Source organism: Ictidomys tridecemlineatus, chromosome 12 (genome assembly GCF_052094955.1).
Source record: "Ictidomys tridecemlineatus isolate mIctTri1 chromosome 12, mIctTri1.hap1, whole genome shotgun sequence".
Taxonomy (NCBI): Eukaryota; Metazoa; Chordata; class Mammalia; order Rodentia; family Sciuridae; genus Ictidomys; species Ictidomys tridecemlineatus.
In genome coordinates, this window is record NC_135488.1 from 94,013,709 (window position 1) to 94,028,333 (window position 14,625).

A 14,625-nucleotide genomic window follows, 5' to 3' on the forward strand; every position below is an offset into this window, starting at 1 on the left:
ATGTGCATGGCAAACTCTGTAAGCAGAACAATGTTTAGAAAATATTTATTAGGCCCAGTGGTCTAGGAAAAAACAAAAGTTGAATGCAGAGGAAAACAACATCAGAGGCTCAGGAAGTTGTGACCAAGGATTCAGAGGTTTATCTAAGAGAACTGTATTTACATTTGGCAAAGCTTGTCTCAGAGGATGCCTAGGTATTTTGCAAATGTTCTGAGGGAGTGTTCAGGTAACTCCTTACCTTTCCAGGATGAAAAGCATTTGCAGTCAATTGCCAATGGAAACTTTCCTTGATGCTGACAGATGAACAGGGAATTTGCCTAATTAACTTTAAGAAAGCTATTTGTTCATTCATGAAGTCATGCATTTTTGCATTCAAACACAATTAAGTGAGTATTTATGTAAAAATCTGTATAACTAAATCTGTAAGGCTTTGTAACTCAAAATGTTTTCCTTGGACAAGAAGCATCTATATCACCTAAAAGCTTGTTAGAAATTCAGATCATCAGGACCAGCTTCAAATTTACTCAGTAAGAATCTGTATTTAACAAGATTCCCAAGTAGTTCGTAAAAAAATATATAAGGGAGAGAAAGAAAGCTTCTTTATAGCATTCTTTGACTTCTTAGCCTAATTACATATATAAAAAAGATACATGTATAATACCAGTGCTCACAAGCAAGTGCTAGTATATCGAACAGAGCAGGTTTTATATAGCCTAGTATGGACTTTAAGGTCAGACTAACGGTAGTTTCAACACAAAATCCCTGTTGATTATTTTCTGAGTGAAATAAGACACATTATTTTTCCTTTGTCTTATTCAGTTTTTGCACCTGTAAGTGAGAATTAATGATGATTACTTTATAAGGCTTATTAAGAGTTAGTAATGACCCATGTAAATGCTTGGAACATTATCTGGAGCAGATTAAGCATTGATTAAATAATGATGACTATTATGGAAATTAAAAAGTTTACAGTTTGCAAGTAGCTATTCTGTTATGGATATATTTTCATGGGAAAGTGACCTATATTCATATATTACAGGTAGAATTTTGATATAATAACTTAAGGATACATAAGGAAGGAGATACTCAACCTTCCAGTCATAATTTTCAACTATGGCAGTATTTTTCACTCTGTAGACATTGCTTAAGAGTCCAGGACTTTAAAAAACAGAATATTAATCATGCTGTTAGAAATGATGTTCAATTTAGGCTGATCATCAATTTAGACAAATCAGTCTGCAAGTTTAATAACAACATAAATTATATATTCTTTTAAAAATACATTAATAATTTTATTATTTCAAAATATTTATAAAACTACAATGTTTTCAAAATAATCAAGTTTCCTCATATAGTCTATTTAACCTTAGTATTAAAATTAAATGGGTTGACATTTTTATGTTTGAAACACAGGGAGACTAAAACTAATGAAGTTTAGATGGGCATTTTTTGGGGAAACAGGGATTGAACTAAGGGGCACTCAATCACTGAGCCACATCTCAAGCCCTATTTTGTATTTTGTTTAGCCACAGGGTCACACTGAGTTACTTAGCACTTCTCAGTTGCTGAGGCTGGATTTGAACTCGTGATCCTCCTGTTTCAGCCTCTGAGCAGCTGGGATTACAAGCATGGGCTACTACACTGCACCTGGTTTAGATGGGTATTGATAGAATGAAAAAAATCATGCACTTTTTAAACTGTTGCAATTTGTTCATATAGGATTTTTCTTGATAAAAACATATTTTTATATAAGATGCATTGTTTTATTGAAGAAATTGTAATGGTGTAAAATAATTTTATTAAATTCCCCTTGATTATCAAAGTAGCATGAGTGACATATAGCCTGCCTTCTCCTTCCACATCATCCATCCCAGCTGCTCCATACCAAGAGCTGAGAAGACAGTGTTCAAATTGAGCTGATAAGACAGTGACTGATCCTAGTTACTAAATTATCTCCTTGCAATTTAAACATGCTGTTTTTAATGCTCATTTTGGTATTGTCCAAATATATATAAAAAAATTAGAAATGTTACCCAAGGAGAGGTATGTATTGTTATATACAGTTTTAGATCTTTCCTTCTCTCTCAAAGCCCTGCCAACTAAAATAAAAGTGCTTCAGAAAACAATAGGACATTGCAAGGATATCAGACTTAGGTGCACAAAACAGATCTGAGGGTTTCCTTACCAAATATTCCATTGCCTCCAGACTTTATGCATTTCCATCTGGCTCAACTTCTGCTTTTTATCAATTACACTGGTTTTCTTTATCTTTTTCTCTTTTCCCCTTTGGGAGCCTAGAAGTGGAGATGTTAAGGACTTCCATCTGCCTTCAACCTGGTTACTCAGGAGAGTCTAATTTTTGCTATAGGCAACAATAGATGAGCTGCTGAAAGCTTTTGGGTTCTGGGGTTTGACAAAGGCCATAAAGCAGGAATTTCCAAAGTGCATAAGGAGGCTACTGGTGGACTTCCAATACTACCAAGTGGTCTGTAAACAGTTCAGCAGATTGGAATTAAAAATTAATGAAGTAATTTTTCCCTAATTTTTTCAGAAGTTTTATTAAATATAAGATTCAACTTTTCACCAAAATATGGTTATAAGGTTAAAAATCACATCTGATTCTTTTTTTTTTTAAATCAAGGACATGTTTGAATGGTTTTTCTGACACAACTTTCAGCAACCAGGAAGTTTCTTGTCTCAGTCAAAGGATTTTCCTGTCTTTTGAATGCTATTGCTTATACTTGCTAACCTGGCACTTTCATTGCTTTTTAAACTTTATATCCAAAATTATAAGTTCAAAACAATATGTAAGGCATAAAAGCAACAATAAAGCATGATAGAAGATTAAAAATCTTAATCCTCCCACCAAATGAATGTGAATCTGTGTGGGTTATAAAAAGTGAATTTGTGCATCGAGTGACTTTATAATGGTATCCGAATGGTATCCAAAACAAAAAGTAAATAAGCAGTAAATTTGAAAATCAGATTTTTTTTTCTTGTAAAGGCAGCTACTTTGGTCTTAGTCCTGACTGCTTTGTTTGTTAAAAAAAAAAGATGGGTGTTTATGAGGCCATAGATTATTGAAGTCATTTTCTCTATGAAAAAATTGATCAATTGCTTATATAAATAGCTTATAAAACAATGATGTTAATGTCCTTGTAAAAAAAAAAGCAAAAGAAACCATTTCCAAAATCTTTTGTCAAAGGATATTGTCTACCATCACAAATTGTTTTTAATAGAAAATGGAAGCATTATTGTGTATGTAAACTTACAGACATATAAACTTCTCTTTGGCTAAAACTGTGTATTGTATGAATCCATTAATCGCACGTATATTGTGAGAATATATTTAAGGTTTGGAAGCCTTGATATAGATGTATTCTTTTTATTGGAATTGAGACAGCAAAAGTGTGATATAGGAAAAATTAAGTCACATGAATAAAAGTAAATGCCTATGTACGCCTTGCATTATTCACAGAAAAGAGTTGGAAAATCACAAAAAACTGTCTCATCTTGGTTATATGTTGAAGAAAAGAATGCAAGTTGTTAGTATGGAAATCATAGCATACAACATTATTTTTACTATGTTATGGAGGAAATGGCAGTAAGCAAAAATCCACTTTGCTTTAGCCTTCTTAAGTAAGCCAATAGTGAGTGGTCAAGGTACTCAAATAAGCAATGTAAATGATGGAGTAAAATTTCTTAATGATGCTAACAGTGGTGGTAAAACACCATTTATATGTACTTTGCTCAAATGCAATATTTCTATAATAGCATTTATTTCTAGAAGAGTTTTAACCTATTTTATGGAACTGAGATATGATTTCAATGTGGCATAAGAAATATCTAGGCTTTAGCAGACAGTTGAAAGTTGATGCAAGTGACTCAATTACCAAGAAATGAGTCCTTTTACAGAACATGATGCTTGTTTTCATTCAACTGCAAATCATACTTGAATATTAAGGCAGAACATGAGAGAATCAATTCTGGAGCTAAAAGCAAAATGTAGGTGGGTTAGGAAATCTGTTCTTCCCTATCTCCCAAGTTGACTCATTTTACCCTCCCATTTTTTTTAGTATAATATGCATGCCAATTCTGCTTTTGATGGAACATGTGAAAAGTTTGATATAATAGAGAATTTTTCTATTATTTTAATGTTTGATTTTAATAAATAAATCTCATATAGCTTTCAAATAGTTATTCTCACTCCAGACCACTTGTAAATGTGAATGAGGCTAGTGTAAATTTACAAAACAAATAAAAGAAAGTAAGAGGATCACAGTCAAATTGAAAGTTATTTAACCTAAGAGAGGAACATAATTATTAGTATACATAATTATATCTTAGGATGTGATAAATAAGTGTTTTATAAACTGTAAGTTCGTATCTTTTTGCTTAGCATGCATTTTAAGTAGACAGAGTTAGAAATTTGGGAAATATTGTGATATATACCAACCTGTGGCAGTTTCTTAGCCTTCCATCTCTCAATATTCAATTGTCATGCCAAGCTGGGTGTCTCCAGTTTACTTTATGATAAATGAGACATAGAGCTGTTTAAATGTGAATGAATACTATTTGTCAGTGTGTATGCAGATATTAGGGACTGGGTTTGGTTAATGTTAATATTCGAAGTTAATGCCTTCTAACTTCGTTTGTAAAAAGTGACACTTTCACTATTTATTGTACAATAAATGTTGTATTAATAATGTTAATATTATTAATGTTAATGTTAATATTCAAAGTTAATGCCTTCTAACTTCGTTTGTAAAAAGTGATACTTTCACTATTTATTGTACAACATTTGTTAACTATTACATATAGAACCTGATATTATTTTCCAACCTAAACCTTTACAAAAACATTATTTTCATTTTTAGAATTTGTGTATTTTTATTCATCCATTTTACTTATACGTGATAGTAGAATCCATTTCAATATATTTATACATGCATGGAATATATTTTATTCTAATTAGGATCCCAATCTTATGGATGTACATGGTGATGAGATTCACTGTGGTGTATTCATATATGCACATAGGAAAGTTATTATTTTCATTTTAGATATAACATATTTTAACTATTCTATGATAATACAAATATTTTAGCATGTTATATGGTACTGCAAACTGAGAGAAGAGCCAGATATTTTCTCCCTCATCTATTTCCACCCATGAATATGCATAAATACATTCTTACACTCTCTTTGGTATTTACTTCCACATTCCTAAATAACCTGTTGTTCTTATTGAGTAATTTGGACATTATTTTCTTTTATTCTTACAATTATCCAATTCATAGTGTTTTAATGAATTAAAATTGCACTAGCACTAACAAGTGTTAGTTTATTTTGCTATTTTATCTCGTTTTTTTCCGAGTTTTTATTTTTTATTGGTTCCTTTTACTTATACATGACAATAAAATTTACTTTGATACAATTATACAAGCACGGAATATATTTTATTCTAATTAGGACCCTATTTTTATGGAGATACATGATGGTGGGATTCACAATGATGTATTCATATAAGTACATAGAAAATTGTTTAAGATTCATTTTGCTTTCTTTCCTTTTCCTATCCCATCCTTCCCTTAGTTTCCCTTTTTCTAATCTACTGCCTATCTATTCCTCCCCTCTTCCTCTTTATTATGGATTAGCTTCTACATAGCAGCAAAAGCGTTTGCCCTTTGGTTTTGGGGAACTGGATTATTTCACTTAGCATGATAGTCTCCAGGTTTTTCTATTTCCTTTTCATTTATTCAATATATTCTCTCATTATTATATTCTTTTAAAATATTAAAAATATCTTCAAGAATGGTTTACAGGGATCCAAGCATGGTATCCGTCTTACTACATTTTCCTGTGGCCATTACTTCTGGCCAGCGCCCCTCTTCCAATCTACATTGCTGATTGTCTGCTCAGCGTGGTGCTGCTACTCTGAGAGTCTCTCCTCTGATCTACTAATTCCAAGGTCAAGTATCTTTCATTTCCTTCTCTTACTCTTCTATGTAAGGACATCTTCTGGTAATAGCCTAAGAAAAGATGGAGTAAAAGTAAGATTTCAAGAATTTAGACTCCTGTTTTTATTCTGTGTGCATCATCAATGATTTTATGGAAATACAATGTAAGGAAAAATATTTTTTCTAAAATATTCTTTCCTTCCCGATTTTTAATCACAAAGCTTAACATACTTGTTTTGAAATAATTACTGATAAAGAGCTTCTGGCAATTTCTTCTTTGTTCTCTTTGTGTCATATCTTTTTGTTCCTCAATTACTTTGTTACTATGTTGTTTTGTGTTGAATTGATTATGTAGTTATGTATCATTCTCTTTGCCTTGTCATTTAGTTTTGTGCATATTTTGTAGCTATTTTATTAGTGATTAACCTGAGTCTTGCAACTTAAATTTTCAATAGGTACATTTCCCCCCTAAGGCTCTTAGCATATCTGTTTGCTCCAAGGTTATTTATTTATTTATTTATTTATTTATTTATTTATTTATTTTTTGCCCTATGTAGTGGTGGCTTATTCACTTACCTTTCAAAATATGAGAATTATTTTTGCCCAAACTGTTTCTCTTTTCTAATAGAGTGGCAAGGTAGGTGAAATGAAGTCAGCCTCTTTTATTACTCTTTATCATGGATTCCCCCAGACAAGTAAACAGACAAACAGTTCCTTGGAAACAAGGTCCACTCTGCTTTTTCCTCAGTCTGGTATCCATACTGGGTTCATACTGTCTCCAAAACTTTATCTGTTCAGTGAAGGAGGGGAGAAAAACATCACAAAGCTCTCTTATTGTGTTTCAGGTAACTTTATCTTGAATAAGAATCATCCAGCTCCTATGAACCTCTGACCACCTTCCCAAGTTCCTGCAACGTGGATTCTAGCAGTTTTAACAGGTTTTCCCATGTTTGGGGAGAGTCATGGGACCCTGGTTATTTCTATCCCACCTTTTTCACTAACACCACTTCTGTGATTGTCATTCTTCTGCTGGAAATGGATTATGGATTTTGTGTCTAGGATATTTAAAAAATTCTATTCATGAATGGAATTTCTAAAAAAAAAATCCTATTCATGTGTGAGATTCATGAGTGAAATTCATGAGTGAGATTATTCTTCATGATTTTACTGTGTAAAACAGTCCTTATCTTCTTTTTATAGCACTTGTCTTCTACATTGTGACTGCCAATGTAGCAGATTTGAAAAAGGAATTACTGTGCAAATGAGTATAACCTCATGGTGATGGCCAAAGTACAGCTAAATTTGCAAATGTGTTAGCAAATTTGTCTTTGTATTATGCCTAATATCTGCTAACATTCTACTGGTGAAATAAACGGCAAAGTCAAAGTCAAATTCAAGGATGGAGGCATGACTATGAAGCCAAATAATATGGATACAGATTTTATAGCACACACACACACACACACACACACACACATACACACACACACACACACATATATATATAATATGGATATATATTTCCATTTGACTATATATATGTATATATATACATATATATATAATTTTTTTTGCCTAAAGTCAGTTTTTGATATGTTTAGATGAAGACAAAAATCAGAAAAGGAAGGATGTATTAATGAGAGAGTCTAGATTACTGAATAGCCCTGACAAAAAGCAGTGGGTGAGCAAAAGGCAAGTTTCATAAAATAATCATCAACACATGGTCAGAGACTACTTGTAAAAATTTTGAATCAACGTACATTCCAGTAAATCAGAAAGTCCATGTTTTCCTGTCATATTTTATTAACTCATTTAAGAGTCACAAAAGTTAACCGACGTGATACAGTCAAGAGCAGTGAATAAAATAGTAGAGACTGAATTCAAGTCTTCTAAGGGTCTTTACCCTGCACCATACTAAGTCAAATGTCCAGGAGCAGGTTAAAGCCATATTTGAGGGGTCACCTGAGTGGCAAGACATAGGCAGTGACTCACTCCAATGAGTCTAAGGTCAGTTTTTTTGCTTGAGAACATCCTTTGAGTATCCAGTACTCCCTGAACCTTCAGAAACCTCTTCTATCCACTGAAAACTTGTTCTGAATTCCTGTGTCATTTCTCATACTTATCAATTGTTTTCTTATTTCTTTGTGCTTGGCTTAGTTTTTATTCTTTATTTGATTTTTATTCATATCTCTTTTTTTATATAATATGGAAAACTACTAAAGCAAACTGTATCCCATTGGTCCTATCTGCTTCACTGCATTTTAATCAAAATGATGCTTTATTTGAACAAAACCATACACAATCATCTGCATATTACATAACGTGGTGAAATAATTGACTATGTATTCAAAACACTGATGGCTGAATTGAATGGTTGCAACTGAGACAATATAGCCCAGAAATCTATAAACAAATAAACAAATTTGAGTAAACAAATAAACAAACGTGATTCCTGGTTCTTTACATACCCTTGTAATAAAATATAATTTATTCAAGGCCAGAGATTTAGTGAGTTTTTAAAGAACTTGCTGAGTGAGTTTTCTCATGTTTAAAAACATGTGATATTTTTATAGTGGATTTATTCAACCATATATAATCACCCTAAGGATACTTTGACCAGGGATGTCAGTCTTATTCAAAAAAATCTTCAGACAAGCTAAAACCCAGTTGGAAAATTAAAAGCAGTTATGCATGAATTAGAGGTGTTATCAGATTCGCTGCTGGTTTGCTGAAGTAAGCCTGGTAAGTTCTCATGGGACAGGAGCAATGTATTTTGACAATTTCCAATTAACAGACCCAAACTGATTCTAAAAAATAAAACTGCAGCTCTTCAAAAGACTCATGTTCTCCCCAGGCACAGTTGAGTTACTATAAATCATAGTGACACAGTGCACTCACCCATAAGACCTAATATAAGGAGAATCTTCTAAAGTACATTCAATTCAGCCTTATCATATAAAGCACCTTGGGGCATACTGAAAATTCTGTGGCCACTCTAGTCGTTTTATCTGTTATAAGTGAATGATTTCTAAATGCAAAATTTTGCGTTAGCAGAGTGAAGTAAAACCTGAATGTTTGGAAATACTTTAAGATTAATAGTCAGCTTTGTGGATGATGCAGGCTGAGTTCAGGATCATTACATTTTCAGTCACATCCAGAACTTTTAATCTGCAAGATTAAAGACAGTCTCTTTTCAAATTCTTGCAGCACATATTCATGCTAGTTTACTCACAAATAGGAAGTAGACCTTCATTTTCTTATTGGTATAACATCCTTATTTCGGTCACATGGCCAAGAGATGTTTACTTAACTTTGCATATTTTAAAAGTATATCTAGTAAAACATTCTCATTTTATAGATGGGGAATTAGAATAGTAAAATTATTCTTTAAAATCAAATAGTATAGACAGTGGGCAAAGTACAATGAGGCACATTTTTCCCCAGTTTCTCATCAGACTACTACCCACTGCTGTCTTGGTATGGTATTAATCCCCAAAGAAGATTCCAACCATTTTACACTTCTTTGATAAGAATTGGATGAGATTTCACTGAGTCTGATAGGAAGAGAAAGGCACCATTATTCACACATGGCAGCTAACAAAATTGAAGATTAGATGTGAGAAGTGATTTGCCCCAAGTCATGCTGCAGGTGAGGACTTGAGTACCTTCTCTCCGTCCTCTTCCTGGGACTCCCACTGTGGTTACTAGTTTCTGCATGAAAGCTTATATCAACATTTTCATTTCACAGACAAACAAATGGTATATTTTGTAACTAAGTGGCCAGAGGGTACAATTAATTGCGGTTTGCACTAATTTAGATGTTGTGGAAATTAAGAGATAATTATGTGTCACTAAAATTATCTGCACATATCATCAATTTCCTTAGACTCCACAGTTGGCAGTAACACTGCCCTACAGATAATTGCAATGTGAGAAAAATCTGTTTTTCTAGAACAAAGTTTCCATTTTTTTGCTTATCAAGATGATATATATTGCTCATATTGTGATGATCTGGACTTGTGCTTTTATATTTGCTCTAATCATTGTTAAATTATATTTTAAATTTAAACCAGTGTTTCATTTATCCAAAGTACATTGCATAGGCAATCCTTTAACCACAGTCTTATAGAATGACAGTTTGCTGTCTTTATTTCCCCCAAAAATATGTCTAGATGTTAACTGTAGCCTGCATAAACTAACTTTGAAGAATAGTTTTGAGGAAACAGAAACTTTGCCAGAACATGTATCAAGCCAGATGTAAATAAATAAATACAAATACAAATGCTAGCACATTATCTTTACAGGACCTTCTTCTGAAACCACCTGGAATTATCCAAAGGTAGGTTCTACGAGCCATTTCCCTGAATCACCCTCTTTTCCACATCTTTTTCATGTGTTCCTCTAGTTTTAAAACAACCTATAGGAAACATGAGGAAATGGAAGCAAGATCTGGATAATCACTAAATTAAGCCTCATCTAAATAAACAAAATAAATCAGTTAAGTGTAAGTTAAGCAGATCAATTTCTACATAGCATATAAAGATTTTTTTTAAATTTCAGGTTCTAATCATTGTTAAATTATATTTTAACTTTAAAATAGTATTTCATTTATCCAAAGTACATGTATGAAGACACAAATTGGTATTAATATACTTTATATACAACCAGAAATATGGAAAAGTATGATCTACAAGTGTAATATGAATTGTAATGCATTCTGCTATCATGTACAAAAAATCAATAAAAAATTTAAAAAACTAGAAATAAAGCACAATATGTATACTATTCAAAAAAATTAAAACCAGTGTTAATAATACTTGTAGGAGAGGATAGGAGAACTGAATGAATGATGTGTGTGTATGTGTGTGTGTGTGTTTGGGGAAGAATGGCTACTGTTGATCAAACTAATTTAGCTGTCATGATGGGATTAGATATTTTTATACTTAGACATGTTTTGGGCAATTAACATCAAATCACAGAATACACAGATTTTGTTTGTTTTCTGTGACAGATGTTTGTTTTATGATTTCTAATCCAGGGAAATGGAATATATTTAGTTGTGCATCCCAGACAGCAGTTTTTAAAATTCTAGGTGCCAAATGTAGCTCCTCCTTCTCAGGAAACCATCCATAGGAAGCTATTTCTATACAGATTTCTTTCACTTTTTCTGTGTCACCCCCTTCCCCCCATTACAATAGGTTTGATATGGAGCCAGAGGCAATTATGAATTAACTGTCAAGGAAAAAGATCAACTACCAAGAAGCAGTTTTATATAAGAGTATCCAATGTGATATTCTATATTGAGTAGGGAAAAAAATGAAATCAAGAAACACTAAAGAGAGGTGTGCGTCGAAAAAAGAGAACAGAAGGAAATTATCTTCTGAAAAGAGTTATTGGTAAACCCTGAAGAATGAGAAAGTTTCCATCTCATCCTTGAAATTCTGAGATATTCCAAATTTCTGGGAACAAAAGCAGCTTTGCTGTTACTAACATAATATTCTGTTGGTTCTGAATTCTTCCATGATTTCTAGAAATAAACACTCATTGTAACAAAGAGACTAGGCAATATGTGAAGCTGAGAACTGTAAAAAAAAGAAAGAAAGAAAAAGCCTATTTACTTTACTTCACAAGAATACTCATGGAATTGAAAGGAAACACAGGTGTCATCAGTGTGAATCTTTGTATTTAGTGGTATGTACTCCACTAACCCAACTTTCTAGACTTATCCCAACCCTACCTTTCATTAGCCATTCCAAAATAGGTACCTGATGATCTATCCATTACAGTTCATTCAGCACATTCAGTTCTTTTTGATCCAGCACTTTTCCTACACTCTCTCCCTTAGGTTGGACAAAATCTTCCCAATCTATTAAGGTCTGGCCAGAATGGCTCGATCACCATCCAGTCATCCACGAAACATAACCACCATTCCCCTTTACAGATGTGTATCGTTAGTATTGTATTTTGTTTCAGATTGCACCAATTACAGCCCTTATCTGCTTCTCTCTAAGTGTTAATCAACTTTTTAAAGGACATAACACCAATTCTAAAGCTATCTCTCTCACTATTTTACAGGAAATAGAATGAAAGCTACCATATGGTTGATGCTTGAGATGTGATGAATTAAATGGAGGTAAATTAACTCTCATTTTGTCAGTCCAATGGCATTGAACTTGTCCTTTGATGGGACGAAAATGATGAACTTTATCTGTTTTTAAACATCATGTTTCACAATAAGTATCTTTAATGCTTTTCAAAGTGGTTCATAGAAAATTAAAATTTTAAATGTCCTCTTAGAAAGCTATATAGTAACTAAAAAAAGTGAAATATTTGTTAACCAGAGAACCATATAAAACTCAGCAACCAGAATGAGTCTTACCAATGATATAATACGACTAAATTTTGTTGTGTTTCTTATTAGTTCTGCCACAAGCAATTTTCAGATATGTCTCTGAATAATCGTCAAGGTAAAAAATGAATTATCTACTTAGTCATGAAGGGTATTAATGGCCCAAGACTGACTAAAACAATAATTGCTCTGCTTTGTTTGATTTCTTCTAAATGTTTTTTTTTAATGTAATTATTTATACCTCCTAGCTTTTGAGAGCTGGAATGAATTTGAGGTATTATTTAGCTAATATTGCAGAGAGTTAGTGACAAAATAGTAATGGTCTGTGGAAACATTTGTTTATACTTTCTCTTTTCTTTTCCTCTGCCATTGATTATGATGCCTTTCCCTGTGTTGCTGAAATTCTTTGTGTCTCCATTCCTCCCAGAGTAATTTGTGGGTGGTGTGCTTTTTTCTGCTGCTCTAATCTTTACGTTCCTTAAAATCAGGTTAACATGTCTCATTCAAACATTAATTTCAGAAATTTCCAAAAACCTACTGGACAATCAGCAGATACTCGGTGAAACAATGAAATGGCTTGTTTCAAAGTTCTATGTTTGTTTAATATCTACCAATTTCCAATTGTGTACATATACACTCAATGGATTGCTTAAATCCAAGTTGAACTAAGCCATAAACAAAATGTCAATTATTCATTAGCCTTTCATCAAGCAATAAATTACTTTCACCTTTTTTATCTTTTCTATTCTTACTCTAATTTTCTCTTTTAGAAAACCACACCAATTCAGTAATTAAAGCAAAATGGTAATAAATATATAATTTCCAGCAATTTTTTATTTAAAAGTCCCAATAACATAGTTATAACCAACACCATTTAATCTCTAGATTGTATAAAACATTTTTTCTAAAACTAAATTTACTCTAACCAAATGTACAATAAAACAAAATGATGTCATGAACTTTGTCTTCTATATATAATAAAATATGTTCTCTCTTAATGTAAAATCATGTATAAAATTCAATACTTTGAATATTTACTTTGCATTATTCCAACAGTTTGAAAATGATAGATATTTTTAAAACATCTGTTCTTTAATTTATTTAAAAAATTGTTCTGTCAATTTATATATGATAGTAAGGTGTATTTTGACATATTTTACACACATAGATTGAGTCTAACTTGTTCCAATTATGATCTCAGTTTACTGAAACATAGTTTACTGGTTTTATAAAGTGACCTGTAAGAAATAGTTCTCTGGGATTTTTTTTTTTTTGACTGAAACAAAATCTTGGAAAACACAAAGAGATCTAGCTTTCCAATTTGTGCAGAATGACCACAATGCCTGCCCTCCACTTTAACCTCTCCATTTTTACTTACCATAATGTACTCTCTATAGCTGAGCTCTATGCTATTCTATGCGTGACATCAGAAGTGGAATTTGGAAGAAACAGTTTTGCTCTACAAGCAACTGCATAGCTGGGAAGAAGGTGGAAGTTTTACATTTTCCTGCTAAGTAGAAAAAGTGAATACATCATTCTATTCTTTGCTTTGATTTGAGTGCTCTAATTTATAGCACTGCTTCTACATTTTATTAAGGGAGAAGGTAATACTTATTGCTATAGGCAGATCTTTTTTTTTAACTTTTTACACATTCTGCTTTTATATGTACCCCCAATTTTATAAACATGTATCAACTGAATGAAAGAAAATAAAGCAATGAGTTAATTATATTCTTTGGATTAAAGGGATCACATCTTATATCACATCTTCTACATTTAATTTTGGGCCCCATTTCTTCACTCATTTAACCCTTAAATGAAAGTAATTTACAAAGATAGACTTTCTGTGCACAAGACTGTTTGCTTTTGTGACTTGAACAATCACCCCACCACCCCTGTAGTTTCCAGGTTGTCATCTTCTAATCTCCCTTCTACTGAAGTTAGGTCTTCACTTAATTTTACATTTCCTAATTTTAACAGACCCTAGAGTTTGAAATTCAGTAACCTTGTACCTCAAATTGGTCTTCATCTGGATTGCTAATTTGGCTAGTGACATTTTAGATACTTCTGCCAGTTATTTTGGGATTTCCATTTCGATCTTTGTAGTGATGGTGGTTCTGTATTTTATAACTCAACACTGTACTCTGTGATGTGATGTCCCTGTTCTCAGCCCATTCTTATTCATTCATTTATAGCTTCTCTAGGCCCTACTGTCTTTATGATGCTCTATTGCAATTGTCTCTCAAACTAATTACTCACAAGCCAGCTCTCCCTGCCCTATAAAACATAAGACAGACAACATCACTCCCTTTCTCA